Genomic DNA, 19,903 nt, shown 5'->3' on the forward strand with positions numbered 1-19,903 from the left:
TTCTTTTAGGGGGTCCAGATTAAGCTGTTTCCAATGGTGGATCTATAGAAGTTCATCACCCAGACCGGCACAGGTTGAATCCATTTTATTTTGATTTTGTTATAATTTTTAATAATTACTGCTTATAATAAATATTTTGCTTCTGAAGGCCATGTCTCCGCTCTTCTATCATTACATCTTGTAAAGATTCTTCTTAAAGGCCTTCGGCCACATGAATTTATATGAAGAATATTTAGTGCGACTCAATTCAGTTAAACTGTCTTTATTCAGCTCCTCAGGACATTTCAGTAGTTGGATTTTTTTTCTGTCCTCTGCATTTTTGGAAAATTAGTTTGAAGTTTAAAAACGTGACTTTGCTGCCAAGTGTAGCTGTCATATGATTAAACATGTAGCCTACCTCATCTTTGCCTTGTCCTATAAAGGTGTTAAACCCTCCCACCAGGAAAAGTCTGACAGGCCCACGGGTGCAAACCCCATCTGAGATTATGCCTGTGTTTCCATTACTTATAGAATTACGCAAAACCCAAATGTCGCAGTAAAAACTGGCAATGGAAATCCCTAAATTTCAAAAAACCTCATATCATGAAAAAGTTTTTACCCTCTCATGAGATGGTTTTTCAGACATGTCCATATAGAAGTATGTTGCAAAAGTGTAATGGAAACACTTTTTTCTTATTTACTACACTGATGTAGGGGGTCATGTGACCTGTTCATTTCCTGTACAGATGGTGTGGTATGTTTGGACGGAGAAGATGGGAATCTTTTTACAGATAATTAAAGAAAAAAATGTGCAAAATGCAGAGGTTTATAAGGAATTAAATCTCCATCTTCAGTGGAATCTCGCAGTACGAGATATAATATAAGAGAATAATGGCTAATGAGCTAAAACATAGCGTAGCCAGACCCCATTTATTGGGGCACGTGCCCCAGTATAAATCTGTGCCCCAGTATAAATGCTATGATTAATTTTGACATATTTATCATACATTAATTCGGATCATTCAGACAGGAAAAGATATATTTTCAACTCAAACACGTAGCAAGAGCATGTTGAAAGTGTTCATGTTAAATGTTCTTACACTCAATATCTCAATTAGTATTTCTATAGGAATGTGGCTGTGGCACAAAGCTGTGTTTGTGTGTGTGTGTGTGTATGGGAGACAGGGGATACATGGTAGGGGGCATGTGTCCTAGTAGAGCTTTATGCCTCGCAACGCCCCGGTGCTAAACATCAATCAATAGAAACATCTGCAAATTGCAGTAGTACTCAAACAACAACAATAGTACTAATTTTAGAAATATTGCTTTTATTTTGTGTAAAACTATAATGGAAATGCAGCTGTTGAAGAGGGAGAGGCCACTTTTTCCGCAGTTTTGCACAAACACCCAGTTACTCTGTCCTCGTAGTACTGCGGTAGCCTTGAGAGAGAGTGGATAATTAAAAGCAAGTGTAGAAAATGAACGCAACACACATGTAATGTAGGCTGAGACAGAGCAAAATCCTGGTACTTTTTTTTAAAATCCTGACTGGACACACTTTTGAACTCTCAAAAAGAAAACATGTTGGGTAAAAGAGAACGTTTGACCACTCTGACTTGTTGCACAACAAAAACGACATGAATTGCATCTGATGCGAGTGGATTCGTAAAACCGTGGAGTCTATACAGGTTTAAAACTTGGTTCAGTGTTATGTAAAAATTAATTGTATTCCTTTGTGATATGCTAACTACATTTGAAATAGCGATTTTGATTAAAAAATAATTCAAAACCTCTATGCTTTGTTGCAAACTGGCCCTGTTCACCAGTTTAACCAGAACCAAAGTGGGTAAGCTTAGTTGCATTTACTTCTGGAATTAATAATTTTCACTTCATTTAATTTCCGGATGCCTTCCGAACTCATATGATGGCACAGTGACCTATTATGTGCATTTCCAGAGTCGTTGCTGCCCAGGAGTGTCCTGAGGCTGAGAAACTGCACATTACAACTTCTTCCGCATGTCGTTGCAGCCGAGTTTCACTTCACTCACAGCATCACACGCTAGTAGGCGGATATGTGTGTATATATATATATATATATCTATATATATAAATATATATATAAATGAATGATGAATTAATTAAATATTGTTTTGTACTGCTTGCTGATGCAAATTAAAAGTAGGTTAAAGTGCAGGTAGAAAAAAAAAAATATATATATATATATATATATATATATATATATATATATATATAAGTACATTACATACTGCATTTACTGACCTTTGGACATTTGATGTTTACCCAAGAGAAGTTCAGTTAACAGCAAATATTTGTAGCATTGGCTCTTTCTGTTAAACAATACAATAAAAACAGGCAAATTTCAGGCATAGCTGCAAATGGTGATTAATCATTTTGAAATGATTTGAAATGTGATTAATTTGAAAACTTTGATTAATCTGATTAAAAATTTTAATCATTTGACAGCCCTAATAGTGTGGTGGTTCTTGATATACTACTACTAATAATGGATTAGATTTTATATGGGCGGGCCTGGGGAGGCCTGGGGGTGGTGTGCCGTGGGTCTGGGCTCTGCCGCTGTCCTCCCCATCCTCTCATTCCCCATTAGGCATGTGGGGGATGGGTACCTTCTGGGGTCGTGGGCGGCTCATTGCCTGCGGTCCCTGTATGGCCCAGTCGTGGGGGGTGGCCTCTCCTGGCCTGTCTTGCCCTGGGGGAAGTCCCGGGGAGCGGGGGTGCCTAATGCCACTAGAGGCTCAACATCAAGAGGGAAGTTCCCTCTGGACTTACAACCCCAGACCCCACTTATTTCCTGCTCTCTCTGTCTCTCTCTCACTCTCTCTCTCTCTCTCACACACACACACATGTAGGGAGTTGGGAGGTGTGCACGCCATGCGGGGTGGAGCGGAGGTGGCCATTCAGTTGTCTCCTCGGATGCACCCCATGGTGACTCGCCCCTCAGTTTTAATTGCACTTAGACACAAAAACACAAGAAACACAACACACAAACAACACGTGGGGGGCGTGTCATGTGGTGCATGTAGGGTGGGGCCACTTAGGCTCCAGGCACATTGCGGTCACTGCCCCTCAATTTTAATTGCAATCAACACACACTACATAAACAGTCAGGAGTGGGGAGGGAGAGGGTAATGGGGACCTCGCACACCCCTGTTTCCCCTGGGTGTGGCTGGGGCGAGCGGAGGGAGGTGGTTGCCCCAGGGGCCGGGACCCGGGGTGGCTGCACTAGTGGGCTGCTGGGTCAGGTGTTGGTGCTGGGTCGGGGGGGGGGGGAGCTCTTGGGGCTTGCTGTCCTCTGGTCTGCCTGGGGTGTCCCCCACAGGGCATGGTGGGTGGGTTATGTTTGACATGACTGAGATGGCACAGGGGAGGGTGTGAATGTGTGGGGTTATATGGGGTGCAGATTGGAGTAGGTGGGCGGTGGGGGGAGGGGGTCGATGGCGCCCTGGTTTCCTGGGGTGTGCAGCTGGAACATCGGGTGTGTGCTGGCCGCCCATCGGGTGGGGCTGGAGTCGTCTTCATGGTGGGGTAGCTTGGGTTGGTGCTCCGGGGCTGCTCACTCACCACTCTTCATCACTGATCACTCCTTATTCCTCATCCTCTGCATGCTGACACAGTCACTGAGTTGTCCAGTAGGTTTTTATACTAAGAGATAATTCTTCTTTTTATTTTTCCTGTGAGTTAGTATCTGGTCACTGTTATGCTTCTTTTATGATATGTCTTTTTGATTTGGTTATTATTTAAAAACTCTTAATGACTAGCAGCTCTAATTGTTTTTGTTTTTTTTGTAAAAGTTGTAGGAAATTTTCTGGTGTGTTCATGTACAGGTGTAACAGTTTGTTGTCTGGTGATTGTGTGGATTGAAGGGTCGTTTCCTTCTGTCTGTGATGTTTTTGTCTCCTTTCTTCTTTCCCTGTTGCATCTTTTTGCTATTTTCCATCTTTTTCTGTCCCCTCCGGTCAGGTCCAGCAAGATTACATAGATTCCGTGATTCAAAGTAAATAAATAAATAAATGAATAAAATTATCAAGATGAGCCTTACCCATAGGCTTCCCCTTGGCAGAGCAAATTTGTTAAGCACAATACAGCAACTAGATTATCATTTTGCTGCTATGATGCTGGACAGGACAAAAAAAAAAAAAGAAAAGAAACAAAAAAAAAAAACCTGTTTATACCACAGTCATACTCTCTATATGCATGCACCATGACAAATTTTGGGATGGACACAAAAATTTTCAGTCAAGTTAATTCTATTTGACCCATCTTTATTTTATACTTATTACTTACCAGATGTTTAATGATGTCGTTAATTTTTAGAGTTTATATATTTCTTACATTTGCAGTCTGTAAAGCACTTGGTTTTACATTTAGTTTTGTGTAAAAAAATGATGAAAATTAAGTTTTAATTTAAAGATTTTTCCCCCCAAATATCAAAGTAACAATCTAATTTGCATTGTGACATAAGTCTCCATGCCAACTGAATGTTCTAAGAATGTATGAAAATTCTGTCAGAGCTGTACAGAATTCCATTTCAGTTAGACATTTGGAGAGAAAGCACCTCTTTAGTTTAGAAAGCGTTTTTTTTTAACACGGTTTTGGAAATCTGTGACACATGGATTTTTCTGAAAGAAAAAACACCTTGCCGCATCGGCAGAGGGTCAACAATCGCCTTGTTTTCGACTACAACGTAAGTAACCAACTCCATCCTCCCTATTGTAGAGAAAAACTTATTTTAAATACAGGCAACATCCATTGGGTTGGTATACTTTCAGGCATTTCCTTTGTTCCTTTAAAACTTAAAATTAAAACATAAAAACTGCTTATTTCCCTCATTTTTCTAAACCTAACCAAAAAAGTTATCCATTTTTCAAAATGTGCTCAGAACAAAAATGGAAAAAATGCATCACAAGCCCTTAGATTTGATTTTCAGTTTTTAAAATATATATGGCAAGTTTCAAACAAGTTTTTATATCCATGTATGACAGTTATCAAATGAGTTAAACACAGTTTTGGACATGTTTAGTATAAACATGTAATAATTGAAATTATTTTATTATATTAGTAATATTTCTATTATCATAACACATTATAATACTTTATTTGCATTCTCTTCAATGTCTGTAAAATCTTGGACATAAAATTTATTTGGAAAACAAAATGATTTACACATATACATCCAGGAATGCAGCTTGTTGAAATCCCCACCCTGTACAGAGAACTACACTATTGTAGAGATATTTACATGGAGATATATACACAAACAACCTAAAAAAAACATGGCTTGGCTAAAACCCTTTTAACAGGACTGTTGTGTTGAGCTTCTGGTGCATGGTGTTTCTCTGGAGCTAGGTGGAGTCATCTTGGCAATGTGGTGCAGCTTTAACTTAAAAAACACGCAACTAATGTCAGCAGCATATGGTGGTAACTATCTACACCATACTGTGTGCAGCTGATGTGCTCCTCCAGCAAAAACATCCTCCAACCCGATCCTCTTCTGTACAATGTACAGGTCCTCCAGCTGTCTGAAGGGCTGTGATTGTCTGGAACTTGCTGGCTATGAGCCTCACTGTGCCTTCTCATGGAGAACACAACCATGCTGCACGTTTCAGTCATTTTTCAAAGACAAAAGCTGCAATTTCAACATGATCAAGTACCCAGAATTATAGCCACATTAATAACTTTTGTAATAAACCAAACCGTTTGAAAATCCGGCAAAATCTGTATGAAATCAGGTAAAGCACAGGGGAGGGTGTGAGTGTGGGGTTACATGGGGTGGAGATTGGAGTAGGTGGAGGGTGGGGGAGGGCATAGGCACCCTGGTTCCTGGGGTGTGCGGCTGGCACATCAGGGTGGGTGCTGTCTGGGGGGCCCGGTTCTCCTAGGTATAGGAGGCTAGGCTGCCTCTGGGCTCCTGGGGCCCTGGACCCTTCGCTCGGGCCGCCCTGGATGGCGGTTGCCGGCCTTGGCCCACTGGGGCCTGTACCCTAAGACGACGGGGGGCTCTGGTTGGGGTTCTCCCCTGCCACCCTCTGGGTGGGGCTGGGTCATCTTCGGGGTGGGGTAGCTTGGGTTGCTGCTGAGGGCCCGGGTCTCTGGGCTACCCTGGTCTTCCTCTAGCCTCCATAGAGGCGTGGTGGCATTTGCATGATCTCACTCACCACTCCTCATCACTGATCACTTCTTATTCCTCATCGTCTGCATGCTGACAGTCACTGAGTTGTCCAGCGGGTTTATACTCTAAGAGATTTTTTTCTGTGAGTTAGTATCTGGTTGTTGTTGTGATACGTTTGTGATGTGTCTTTTTGATTTGGTTATTATTTGAGAACTCTTCTGGCAGCTCTGTTTTTCTGTAACAGTCAGAGGACGTTTGCTGGTGTGTTTATGTACAAATGTAGCAGACTGGTGACAGTGTGGATTGAAGGCTTGTTGCCTTTTTTCTGTGGTGTTTTTGTCTCCTCTTTTTTCTTTCTGCTTTTCCTTTTGCTTCTTTTTGCTGTCTTTCTTCTTTTTCCTGCTTTTACACTAAGACCAACACCACTGCCAACTTCATTATTAGCCTTCACATTCAGAAGGCTGCATAATCTTTTAACACAATCATACTCTCTATATGCATGCACCATGACAAATTTTGGGATGGACACAAAAATTTTCAGTCAAGTTAATTCTATTTGACCCATCTTTATTTTATACTTATTACTTACCAGATGTTTAATGATGTCGTTAATTTTTAGAGTTTATATATTTCTTACATTTGCAGTCTGTAAAGCACTTGGTTTTACATTTAGTTTTGTGTAAAAAAATGATGAAAATTAAGTTTTAATTTAAAGATTTTTCCCCCCAAATATCAAAGTAACAATCTAATTTGCATTGTGACATAAGTCTCCATGCCAACTGAATGTTCTAAGAATGTATGAAAATTCTGTCAGAGCTGTACAGAATTCCATTTCAGTTAGACATTTGGAGAGAAAGCACCTCTTTAGTTTAGAAAGCGTTTTTTTTTTAACACGGTTTTGGAAATCTGTGACACATGGATTTTTCTGAAAGAAAAAACACCTTGCCGCATCGGCAGAGGGTCAACAATCGCCTTGTTTTCGACTACAACGTAAGTAACCAACTCCATCCTCCCTATTGTAGAGAAAAACTTATTTTAAATACAGGCAACATCCATTGGGTTGGTATACTTTCAGGCATTTCCTTTGTTCCTTTAAAACTTAAAATTAAAACATAAAAACTGCTTATTTCCCTCATTTTTCTAAACCTAACCAAAAAAGTTATCCATTTTTCAAAATGTGCTCAGAACAAAAATGGAAAAAATGCATCACAAGCCCTTAGATTTGATTTTCAGTTTTTAAAATATATATGGCAAGTTTCAAACAAGTTTTTATATCCATGTATGACAGTTATCAAATGAGTTAAACACAGTTTTGGACATGTTTAGTATAAACATGTAATAATTGAAATTATTTTATTATATTAGTAATATTTCTATTATCATAACACATTATAATACTTTATTTGCATTCTCTTCAATGTCTGTAAAATCTTGGACATAAAATTTATTTGGAAAACAAAATGATTTACACATATACATCCAGGAATGCAGCTTGTTGAAATCCCCACCCTGTACAGAGAACTACACTATTGTAGAGATATTTACATGGAGATATATACACAAACAACCTAAAAAAAACATGGCTTGGCTAAAACCCTTTTAACAGGACTGTTGTGTTGAGCTTCTGGTGCATGGTGTTTCTCTGGAGCTAGGTGGAGTCATCTTGGCAATGTGGTGCAGCTTTAACTTAAAAAACACGCAACTAATGTCAGCAGCATATGGTGGTAACTATCTACACCATACTGTGTGCAGCTGATGTGCTCCTCCAGCAAAAACATCCTCCAACCCGATCCTCTTCTGTACAATGTACAGGTCCTCCAGCTGTCTGAAGGGCTGTGATTGTCTGGAACTTGCTGGCTATGAGCCTCACTGTGCCTTCTCATGGAGAACACAACCATGCTGCACGTTTCAGTCATTTTTCAAAGACAAAAGCTGCAATTTCAACATGATCAAGTACCCAGAATTATAGCCACATTAATAACTTTTGTAATAAACCAAACCGTTTGAAAATCCGGCAAAATCTGTATGAAATCAGGTAAAGCACAGGGGAGGGTGTGAGTGTGGGGTTACATGGGGTGGAGATTGGAGTAGGTGGAGGGTGGGGGAGGGCATAGGCACCCTGGTTCCTGGGGTGTGCGGCTGGCACATCAGGGTGGGTGCTGTCTGGGGGGCCCGGTTCTCCTAGGTATAGGAGGCTAGGCTGCCTCTGGGCTCCTGGGGCCCTGGACCCTTCGCTCGGGCCGCCCTGGATGGCGGTTGCCGGCCTTGGCCCACTGGGGCCTGTACCCTAAGACGACGGGGGGCTCTGGTTGGGGTTCTCCCCTGCCACCCTCTGGGTGGGGCTGGGTCATCTTCGGGGTGGGGTAGCTTGGGTTGCTGCTGAGGGCCCGGGTCTCTGGGCTACCCTGGTCTTCCTCTAGCCTCCATAGAGGCGTGGTGGCATTTGCATGATCTCACTCACCACTCCTCATCACTGATCACTTCTTATTCCTCATCGTCTGCATGCTGACAGTCACTGAGTTGTCCAGCGGGTTTATACTCTAAGAGATTTTTTTCTGTGAGTTAGTATCTGGTTGTTGTTGTGATACGTTTGTGATGTGTCTTTTTGATTTGGTTATTATTTGAGAACTCTTCTGGCAGCTCTGTTTTTCTGTAACAGTCAGAGGACGTTTGCTGGTGTGTTTATGTACAAATGTAGCAGACTGGTGACAGTGTGGATTGAAGGCTTGTTGCCTTTTTTCTGTGGTGTTTTTGTCTCCTCTTTTTTCTTTCTGCTTTTCCTTTTGCTTCTTTTTGCTGTCTTTCTTCTTTTTCCTGCTTTTACACTAAGACCAACACCACTGCCAACTTCATTATTAGCCTTCACATTCAGAAGGCTGCATAATCTTTTAACACAATCATACTCTCTATATGCATGCACCATGACAAATTTTGGGATGGACACAAAAATTTTCAGTCAAGTTAATTCTATTTGACCCATCTTTATTTTATACTTATTACTTACCAGATGTTTAATGATGTCGTTAATTTTTAGAGTTTATATATTTCTTACATTTGCAGTCTGTAAAGATCTTGGTTTTACATTTAGTTTTGTGTTAAAAAAATGATGAAAATTAAGTTTTAATTTAAAGATTTTTCCCCCCAAATATCAAAGTAACAATCTAATTTGCATTGTGACATAAGTCTCCATGCCAACTGAATGTTCTAAGAATGTATGAAAATTCTGTCAGAGCTGTACAGAATTCCATTTCAGTTAAACATTTGGAGAGAAAGCACCTCTTTAGTTTAGAAAGCGTTTTTTTTTTAACACGGTTTTGGAAATCTGTGACACATGGATTTTTCTGAAAGAAAAAACACCTTGCCGCATCGGCAGAGGGTCAACAATCGCCTTGTTTTCGACTACAACGTAAGTAACCAACTCCATCCTCCCTATTGTAGAGAAAAACTTATTTTAAATACAGGCAACATCCATTGGGTTGGTATACTTTCAGGCATTTCCTTTGTTCCTTTAAAACTTAAAATTAAAACATAAAAACTGCTTATTTCCCTCATTTTTCTAAACCTAACCAAAAAAGTTATCCATTTTTCAAAATGTGCTCAGAACAAAAATGGAAAAAATGCATCACAAGCCCTTAGATTTGATTTTCAGTTTTTAAAATATATATGGCAAGTTTCAAACAAGTTTTTATATCCATGTATGACAGTTATCAAATGAGTTAAACACAGTTTTGGACATGTTTAGTATAAACATGTAATAATTGAAATTATTTTATTATATTAGTAATATTTCTATTATCATAACACATTATAATACTTTATTTGCATTCTCTTCAATGTCTGTAAAATCTTGGACATAAAATTTATTTGGAAAACAAAATGATTTACACATATACATCCAGGAATGCAGCTTGTTGAAATCCCCACCCTGTACAGAGAACTACACTATTGTAGAGATATTTACATGGAGATATATACACAAACAACCTAAAAAAAACATGGCTTGGCTAAAACCCTTTTAACAGGACTGTTGTGTTGAGCTTCTGGTGCATGGTGTTTCTCTGGAGCTAGGTGGAGTCATCTTGGCAATGTGGTGCAGCTTTAACTTAAAAAACACGCAACTAATGTCAGCAGCATATGGTGGTAACTATCTACACCATACTGTGTGCAGCTGATGTGCTCCTCCAGCAAAAACATCCTCCAACCCGATCCTCTTCTGTACAATGTACAGGTCCTCCAGCTGTCTGAAGGGCTGTGATTGTCTGGAACTTGCTGGCTATGAGCCTCACTGTGCCTTCTCATGGAGAACACAACCATGCTGCACGTTTCAGTCATTTTTCAAAGACAAAAGCTGCAATTTCAACATGATCAAGTACCCAGAATTATAGCCACATTAATAACTTTTGTAATAAACCAAACCGTTTGAAAATCTGGCAAAATCTGTATGAAATCAGGTAAAGCACAGGGGAGGGTGTGAGTGTGGGGTTACATGGGGTGGAGATTGGAGTAGGTGGAGGGTGGGGGAGGGCAATGGCACCCTGGTTCCTGGGGTGTGCGGTTGGCACATCAGGGTGGGTGCTGTCTGGGGGGCCCGGTTCTCCTAGGTATAGGAGGCTAGGCTGCCTCTGGGCTCCTGGGGCCCTGGACCCTTCGCTCGGGCCGCCCTGGATGGCGGTTGCCGGCCTTGGCCCACTGGGACCTGTACCCTAAGACGACGGGGGGCTCTGGTTGGGGTTCTCCCCTGCCACCCTCTGGGTGGGGCTGGGTCATCTTCGGGGTGGGGTAGCTTGGGTTGCTGCTGAGGGCCCGGGTCTCTGGGCTACCCTGGTCTTCCTCTAGCCTCCATAGAGGCATGGTGGTGATCTCACTCACCACTCCTCATCACTGATCACTTCTTATTCCTCATCGTCTGCATGCTGACAGTCACTGAGTTGTCCAGCGGGTTTATACTCTAAGAGATTTTTTTTTCTGTGAGTTAGTATCTGGTTGTTGTTGTGATACGTTTGTGATGTGTCTTTTTGATTTGGTTATTATTTGAGAACTCTTCTGGCAGCTCTGTTTTTCTGTAACAGTCAGAGGACGTTTGCTGGTGTGTTTATGTACAAATGTAGCAGACTGGTGACAGTGTGGATTGAAGGCTTGTTGCCTTTTTTCTGTGGTGTTTTTGTCTCCTCTTTTTTCTTTCTGCTTTCCATTTTGCTTCGTTTTGCTGTCTTTCTTCTTTTTCCTGCTTTTACACTAAGACCAACACCACTGCCAACTTCATTATTAGCCTTCACATTCAGAAGGCTGCATAATCTTTTAACACAATCATACTCTCTATATGCATGCACCATGACACATTTTGGGATGGACACAAAAATTTTCAGTCAAGTTAATTCTATTTGACCCATCTTTATTTTATACTTATTACTTACCAGATGTTTAATGATGTCATTAATTTTTAGAGTTTATATATTTCTTACATTTGCAGTCTGTAAAGATCTTGGTTTTACATTTAGTTTTGTGTTAAAAAAATGATGAAAATTAAGTTTTAATTTAAAGATTTTTCCTCCCAAATATCAAAGTAACAATCTAATTTGCATACTTAAGTGACATAAGTCTCCATGCCAACTGAATGTTCTAAGAATGTATGAAAATTCTGTCAGAGCTGTACAGAATTCCATTTCAGTTAGACATTTGGAGAGAAAGCACCTCTTTAGTTTAGAAAGCGTTTTTTTTACACGGTTTTGGAAATCTGTGACACTCATGGATTTTTCTGAAAGAAAAAACACCTTGCCGCATCGGCAGAGGGTCAACAATCGCCTTGTTTTCGACTACAACGTAAGTAACCAACTCCATCCTCCCTATTGTAGAGAAAAACTTATTTTAAATACAGGCAACATCCATTGGGTTGGTATACTTTCAGGCATTTCCTTTGTTCCTTTAAAACTTAAAATTAAAACATAAAAACTGCTTGTTTTCCTCATTTTTCTAAACCTAACCAAAACAGTTATCCATTTTTCAAAATGTGCTCAGAACAAAAATGGAAAAAATGCATCACAAGACCTTAGATTTGATTTTCAGTTTTTAAAATATATATGGCAAGTTTCAAACAAGTTTTTAGCAAAAACATCCTCCAACCCGATCCTCTTCTGTACAATGTACAGGTCCTCCAGCAGTCTGAAGGGCTGTGATTGTCTGGAACTTGCTGGCTATGAGCCTCACTGTGCCTTCTCATGGAGAACACAACCATGCTGCACGTTTCAGTCATTTTTCAAAGACAAAAGCTGCAATTTCAACATGATCAAGTACCCAGAATTATAGCCACATTAGTAACTTTTGTAATAAACCAAACCGTTTGAAAATCTGGCAAAATCTGTATGAAATCAGGTAAAGCACAGGGGAGGGTGTGAGTGTGGGGTTACATGGGGTGGAGATTGGAGTAGGTGGAGGGTGGGGGAGGGCAATGGTGATCTTGGCCCACTGGGGCCTGTACCCTAAGATGGCGGGGGGCTCTGGCTGGGGTTCTCCCCTGCCACCCTCTGTGTGGGGCTGGGTCATCTTCGGGGTGGGGTAGCTTGGTTGCTGCTGAGGGCTGAGATTTTTTTTTCTGTGAGTTAGTATCTGGTTGTTGTTGTGATACGTTTGTGATGTGTCTTTTTGATTTGGTTATTATTTGAGAACTCTTCTGGTAGCTCTGTTTTTCTGTAAAAGTCAGAGGACGTTTGCTGGTGTGTTTATGTACAAATGTAGCAGACGGGTGACAGTGTGTATTGAAGGATTGTTGCCTTTTTCTGTGGCGTTATTCTATTCTATTCTATTCTACAGTCATTTAGCAGACGCTTTTATCCAAAGCGACTTACATTTGAGAGTAAGAAGAACACAAGCATGAATTCAAACAAGATGGGACGTCATAATTAAGTGATAGTCAGACCGCTTTTGAGTCCAGTTGGACCCAGGTGCTGTCATTTAGTGCTAGTGCAGTGCATATAAGTTTTTTTTTTTTTTTTTTTTTTTTTTTTTTTTAGTCATTTTATTTAAATACAGGATCACGATCACACAATATCAACTTGGTCATAAGTGCATGATTTCATCACATAATATCAACTTGGGCATAAGTATATGATTTCATCACACAATATCATCTTGGGCATAAGTGCACACAGCTTCTTCAGTACTTTTTTTTTTTTTACAGTTTTTGTCTCCTCTTTTTTCTTTCTGCTTTTCCTTTTGCTTCTTTTTGCTGTCTTTCTTCTTTTTCTGTCCCCTCTGGTCAGGTCCAGGAAGATTACATAGATTGTTAATTATGATTTAATTAGATGTTACTGTATTAATTGTATAGAATGTTAATGTCTTATATTCAAGTCCATCAACTAGTATTAATATGAATATAGCTTATGTAATTATGTCCACCTAAACTAACTAACATATATGTTTTACAGGAACCGGAGACTAAAAGCAGATCGATCGTCTCAGACATTAGGGCCAGAAGGCAGGAAATTAATAAAGCTGAACAGGCTCAAAGGACTGCACAAAATCAGCGTGCAGAGAGAATGTGCGCTGCACAAACTGCCCATGAGCACACTGTTATGCAAAGACTGGGCCTTTCCACCCAGAGACCAACACCTAAGCCCTCAGTTTCTTCATCACAAAGCAGTAAATCCTCTGAGAGACCAGAGAGGATCAGGCACAACTTGGATGTAGCTCCTTCACATGTGAAAGATAGGAGATATAACGTCAAGTACGAGTTGGAAGACCAAGACAGAGAACCTAGCCCAGGCCCCTTCATTCGCTCTGTGGACACACACAGTCCCAGAAGGCCAAACCCAGACCCCTTAATTCACTCTGTGGACACACACAGGCCCAGAAGGCCAAACCCAGACCCCTTAATTCACTCTGTGGACACATACAGGCCCAGAAGGCCAAACCCAGACCACTTCGTTCGCTCTGTGGACACACACAGGCCCAGAAGGCCAAACCCAGACCACTTCGTTCGCTCTGTGGACACACACAGGCCCAGAAGGCCAAACCCAGACCCCTTCATTCACTCTGTGGACACCACTAAGCTGAAAATCACAGACCAGATTCCTTTTATCCCTTGTCCTCCTCCTCCTCCACTTGTAAGAAGGGAAAGATCTCGTCTCCCAGTTTACAAGTTTGGAACAGGTAAGTTCACAGTTTTTAATCCTTAAGGTTTCCCTCACTGGTTTCACCAGACATTTTCTGACATGTGATGCAGTTTTAGGTGGGAATACAGCAGCTACATTGAACTATCACTAACCTGAGTATTTTGTTATTTACAGAACCAAGCAAGATAGTTGCTGGATACAGACTCCAGTCACCTTCAGTTAAAATGAATCAGATCCTGGAAAATATGAAGCGATTCATGCCCATCCAGGCTCCACCGCCAAGAGCTCCTACTCCTTCACGAAAGATGGTCCTGGTGCCCGCACCTCCAACTACACCTGCCCCGTCCAAGCAAAGAGCACCTCGCTGTGGGAGAACCATCCACCTCCCTAAAGTTGAAAGCGAAGTGGTGAAGAAAGACAATCAGCCAGTGACCATTAAGGGAAACAGCCTTTCCCTTTGCATCAAGCAGCTCAGTTCAGATGACTGGTAAGTAACAACACACTCATTATAAAAATACAATGTACAGTATAACCCACAGAAAACTAAAGTCTAATAGTCTCAATACCAGTGAAAGCAATCTAACAATATATTGTTTATCATCAAACACAGGGAGAAGAAATTACAAGGCATGAAAAGTGTTAGAGATCTGGCACAGAACCATCCGGACCTGCTGAAGACCAAACTGCACCATGTTTGTCTTCTCCTTACAGAAGAGGTATGTAAACATTTGTTTTTGTTGTAATTGATTATTTGTCTTTTTGTACATGCATTTGCTTTACCTCAGTTGGTAATGCTAGCATTGACTAATGTTCTTTTTTCTCCTCCAGGTTAAAAACCAGCGCACTACTGTGGCCAGTTCTGCAATTGTCACCATAGCAGATCTCCACTTTCACCTGGGGAAGCTCATGGACCCTGAGGCAGAGGGGACATGCCGGGTCCTGCTGCTGAAGTTTGCCCAGACCACCATGGCCTTCATTCACCAACGGGTTACCCTCGCCCTGGATGCACTGGTACAGGGCTGCAGCCCGGACAGAGTTATTACTGCTCTACTCAACACTGGTTTGAAGTAAGTATGAGAAAAATATACACAATTTGTTTAGAAAATGTATAATCAGCATCTTTTAAAGTAAATAATATCAAGGACTTGAACAATCTGTCTAACCATTATCCACTGTTGTCTTTTTACAGTCACCTTTGTAATGCAGTTAGGAGGAGCATGGCACAGCACCTCCATCAGCTACTAAATATAATTGGAGAAGACAATATCATGACAGCAGGGAAGACCTTTGCTGAACGTTTCATCACTGCTGTCAGTAGGATGTCCCTGGATGGTGACCCAAATGTCCGGCGCCATGGAAGGATTATGCTCGACAATCTGTCCCGTCAGGATGGATTCCTGGACCTGTGGAACAGGGTTGTTCCGGAAAAAGACAGGATTCCTCTCAACAAGATCTTGGGGAAGATGAAACAGTAGACGAACACGTTTCTCTTTACACTACGTTTACGCAATCCGTTCTACTGACTCATTTTCCACAATGTATCCTTTATCACCGAGATCTCATGCACACCCTCACCAACTTTTTAATTTGGTTGCACCCGCAAAAGATTTAGCTGCGCCCTGACTTTTACAACGCCGCTCTCAGCAGCTCATTTTAATACATTTTAAAAACTGCCTTTTGATCATTACACATAGACATGGTTGGTTATTTCAGTTATTGCGAATAGTGAAGTTTATAAAACTGTTTCTTTATTTGAAGCATAAATGATAAGTAGAAAAAAAACATTTAAAATAAACTCAAAGTTCTAGCTTCACTGAACTGAATGAAACCAAACATTTCAAACTTTGAAATGCATCATGAGGTTGTTAAGCCTCTGGCAAATTTCACTCCTCTGGATTAGGGGTAGGCAATATCGGCCAAAAATGAAATGGCAATATTTTCCAAAATATCTCGATAACGATATCATAGACAATATTGATGTCTTTGGCCAAACAAGAAGTAACAGCCTCTGTAAAAATTCAGCTCTGTTTACATCAGTTCTGGTCCCAGTTTAACGTCATCATGTTGTTTGCATCAGTTCTGGTCCCAGCTTAACGTCATCATGTTGTTTACATCAGTTCTGGTCCTAGTTTAACGTCATGGTGTTGTTTACATCAGTTCTGGTCCCAGTTTAATGTCATCATGTTGTTTACATCAGTTCTGGTCCCAGTTTAACATCATCATGTTGTTTACAGCAGGTCTGGTCCCAGTTTAACGTCCATCAGTTCTGGTCCCAGTTTAACGTCATCATGTTGTTTACATCAGTTCTGGTCCCAGTTTAACGTCATTATGTTGTTTACATCAGTTCTGGTCCCAGTTTAACGTCATTGTGTTGTTTACATCAGTTCTGGTCCCAGTTTAACGTCATTGTGTTGTTTACATCAGTTCTGGTCCCAGTTTAACGTCACTGTGTTGTTTACATCAGTTCTGGTCCCAGTTTAACGTCCATCAGTTCTGGTCCCAATTTAACGTCCATCGTGTTGTTTACATCAGTTCTGGTCCCAGTATAACGTCATCGTGTTGTTTACATCAGTTCTAGTCCCAGTTTAACGTCATCATGTTGTTTGCATCAGTTCTGGTCCCAGTTTAACGTCATCATGTTGTTTACATCAGTTCTGGTCCCAGTTTAATGTCATCATGTTGTTGTTCACTTGACCAGCTGAGCTCTACGAAGTGACACTGTGCTGTGTTAAACATGTCATCGGCCTGGAAACGTGTGATCGTGTGATATTACATTTTCTTCTGGTGTGAAAAACTATACCGGTATTATCGCGAACAATATGATATTGCCCACCCCTACTCTGGATTTACATTTAATCTTTTCCATGACAATTTTCAATGTCAGCTGGCTGTCAATGTAGCGCGTATCAAACAACTCGTCCGCAATATATCTTGACCGTTCGAGTTACTGGTCGGTCCACTCACCAGGAGAATACACACACTAAATTAATAACTTTGTTGTTACTCCGAAATGACAACACAGGCACGGCTTCTTCGAGACGGGCGCTCTGCCTTGATTTATTGAACGCCGTGAAAACTACAAAAATAAAATACAACAGCTTTAGGCACATTATCAACTCACAATTAACCCATGCGTTACATCAAAATAAAGTTACCTCGTGGCCGCCTGCCACTTCGGAGGTCTTGGGAGAGTATTCTTAGTCTTGTGCATTCTATATTAACATGTGCAATAATTAGAACACCATATATTTCGGATTTACAGAAACCTTAAAACAATAATTGCCAAATACCTTTCACAGTTAGCAAACCAACCGAGTTGCTGCGAATCTCTCAGTTCAAGGCCTTAATGCATTCTCTGCCTGTGCAAGCCTCACAGTCACTTATGGTTGTGTATACAAATCTCGCGAGAAAAGTAATATATATAACAAAATTGTCCCTTTGCAGCTGACAAACGCAACCTGCACAGCCCGCATGTCACAAACCACAACCATGCAAACAAAACAATATATGTCAGCTGCCAAAAACAAACATACAAAAACACTGCAGCGACACTTACATTTGTAGTGTTTTTTTTCTCTCTCCCCAGTAGACAAACATCAAGTTGGAGATCACAGACTGTCCGATTCTGCTTCTGGAAACAGATCTGCATTTCCCTCAGCGATAATCACTGAGCAGCGCTGACTCTGCCCACAACTCAGAGGCGAATTTCTAATGAGCTACTGGTCCTCTGCAGAAGCATGGTCCTGGAAAAGGGCAGAGGTTTTGGGATGCTGGGTGTTTTCCGGTTGTTACTGTACTTGTTCTTCGTTTTTTGCCGGTTGTTGCAATGGTTCTTCTTCTACATTTTTGTTAGATGATGTCTGGTCACGTGAGGCGTCCGGCTTGGAGGACTAGATTGTAGATCACTTGCGGGACAACATCGTTTATGTGTGTGTTGTTCTGTGATTAGCTTATCGGAGCACACCACACACATTATGATCAAAACTGTTAAATGCCCGATTTTTTATCTTCACGTGTGAGGTCTCGACCAGATAAAAAAATCTTATAAGCCCCCACAATTTCCGGTGATAGTGCTCCATCTTCTGCGCCAAGCGACAGATAGTTAGGATTCCTGAAAACATGCGTATCCGACGAGGATTAATCTGTCCGCCCATCTGCGTATCCGTCTTCTACATCGAGCATTAGGTTTTCTTTTTGTGTGTTTCTGGTACTTTGGTTGTTCTGATACGTTTGTTTGGTTTTTTGGCTGTTCTGATACGTTTGTTTTGTTTTTTTATTTTATTTTACTTTTATTTTTTTGTTGTTTGGGGTATTTTTTAGGAACTCCCGATGATTGTTAGCTTTTTCTGTGCAGGTGTAGCAGTTGCTTGTATGATGTTAGGTTGGATTGAGGGGTTGTGTCCTTCTATCTACTGTGCCTTTTCGAAGATTTAAAGAAAAATCTGATTATCAAGAGGAGCCTTGTACCCATAAAGCTCCTCTTGGCAAAGCAAATTTGTTCAGTACAACACAGCAGCCAGACCATCATTCTGCCTGCTACCATGCTGGACAAGACAAGTAAAAAAGTGAAAAATTATGTGTATATTACTGTTCTGTTCAGTCTGATTCAATCCACCTGTGTTTTCCCCAGTGCTACCTTGTTTCTCATTATTCACTGCTCTACTTAAACACTCTCCAGTCTTTCCCTCTCTACCAGATTTGGTTGTTCTGATACATGTTTGTTTTTTTTATTTTATTTTATTCATTTACTTTTTGTTGTTTTGGTTATTTTTTTGGAACTCCCGATGATTGTCAGCTTAGTTTACCTGTACAAGCTGTAAAAAATTCTCTGTTGTGTTTCTGTGCAGGTGTAGTAGTTGCTTGTCTGGTGTTAGGTTGGATTGAGAGGTCGTTGCCTTCTAGCTACTGTGTCTTTGTCTCCTTTTTTAAATATTTAAAGAAAAATCAGATTATCAAGAGGAGCCTTCTACCCATAAAGCTCCTCTTGGTAAAGCAAATTTGTTCAGTACAACACAGCAGCCAGACAATCATTCTGCCTGCTACCATGCTGGACAAGACAAGTAAAAAAAAAAGAAAAATTATGTGTACATTACTGTTCTGTTTCCTGCTTTGGCCTGCTTGTGCTCATCAGTCTGTTTCAATCCACCTGTGTTTTCCCAAGTGCTACCATGTTTCTCCAGTCTCTCCCTCTCTGCCAGATTATCAGCAGCCTCTTGCCAGGTTCAAGTTCAGTGTTCTGTTTATGTATGTCCCAAGATGCCTACCTGTTCATGTCCCAGGATTACTCTTCTTGCCTTGCCCATGTTGGATCTCTCTTGCTTCCTTGGATATCTGGATATGGACTCACGTTTGGTTTTTGGACCACCGAGACTTGACTTTTGTCTGTCTGTGTTTTGACCATTTGCCTGTTCCTTGACCTTGTCACTGGACTCTTTTTCAGCTCTCCTCTTTCCCCAAGATCAGACCGCGACTTCAAGCCCTCAACTCACCATCATCTTCCTTGGTAATAACCTGTTTCCTTTTAAACTGCTCCTGTGTGTGGTTTCCAAAGTTTTTAGTTATGGTATAATCTGGTCACCATGGACCCGTCGCCCTCACTGGCGTTCATGTGTGGCGAAATCCATAAACAAATTGGAGTCAAACATGAAGGAGATGATGACTAATGTTG

This window comes from Melanotaenia boesemani, chromosome 7 (assembly GCF_017639745.1).
Source record: "Melanotaenia boesemani isolate fMelBoe1 chromosome 7, fMelBoe1.pri, whole genome shotgun sequence".
Classification (NCBI taxonomy): Eukaryota; Metazoa; Chordata; class Actinopteri; order Atheriniformes; family Melanotaeniidae; genus Melanotaenia; species Melanotaenia boesemani.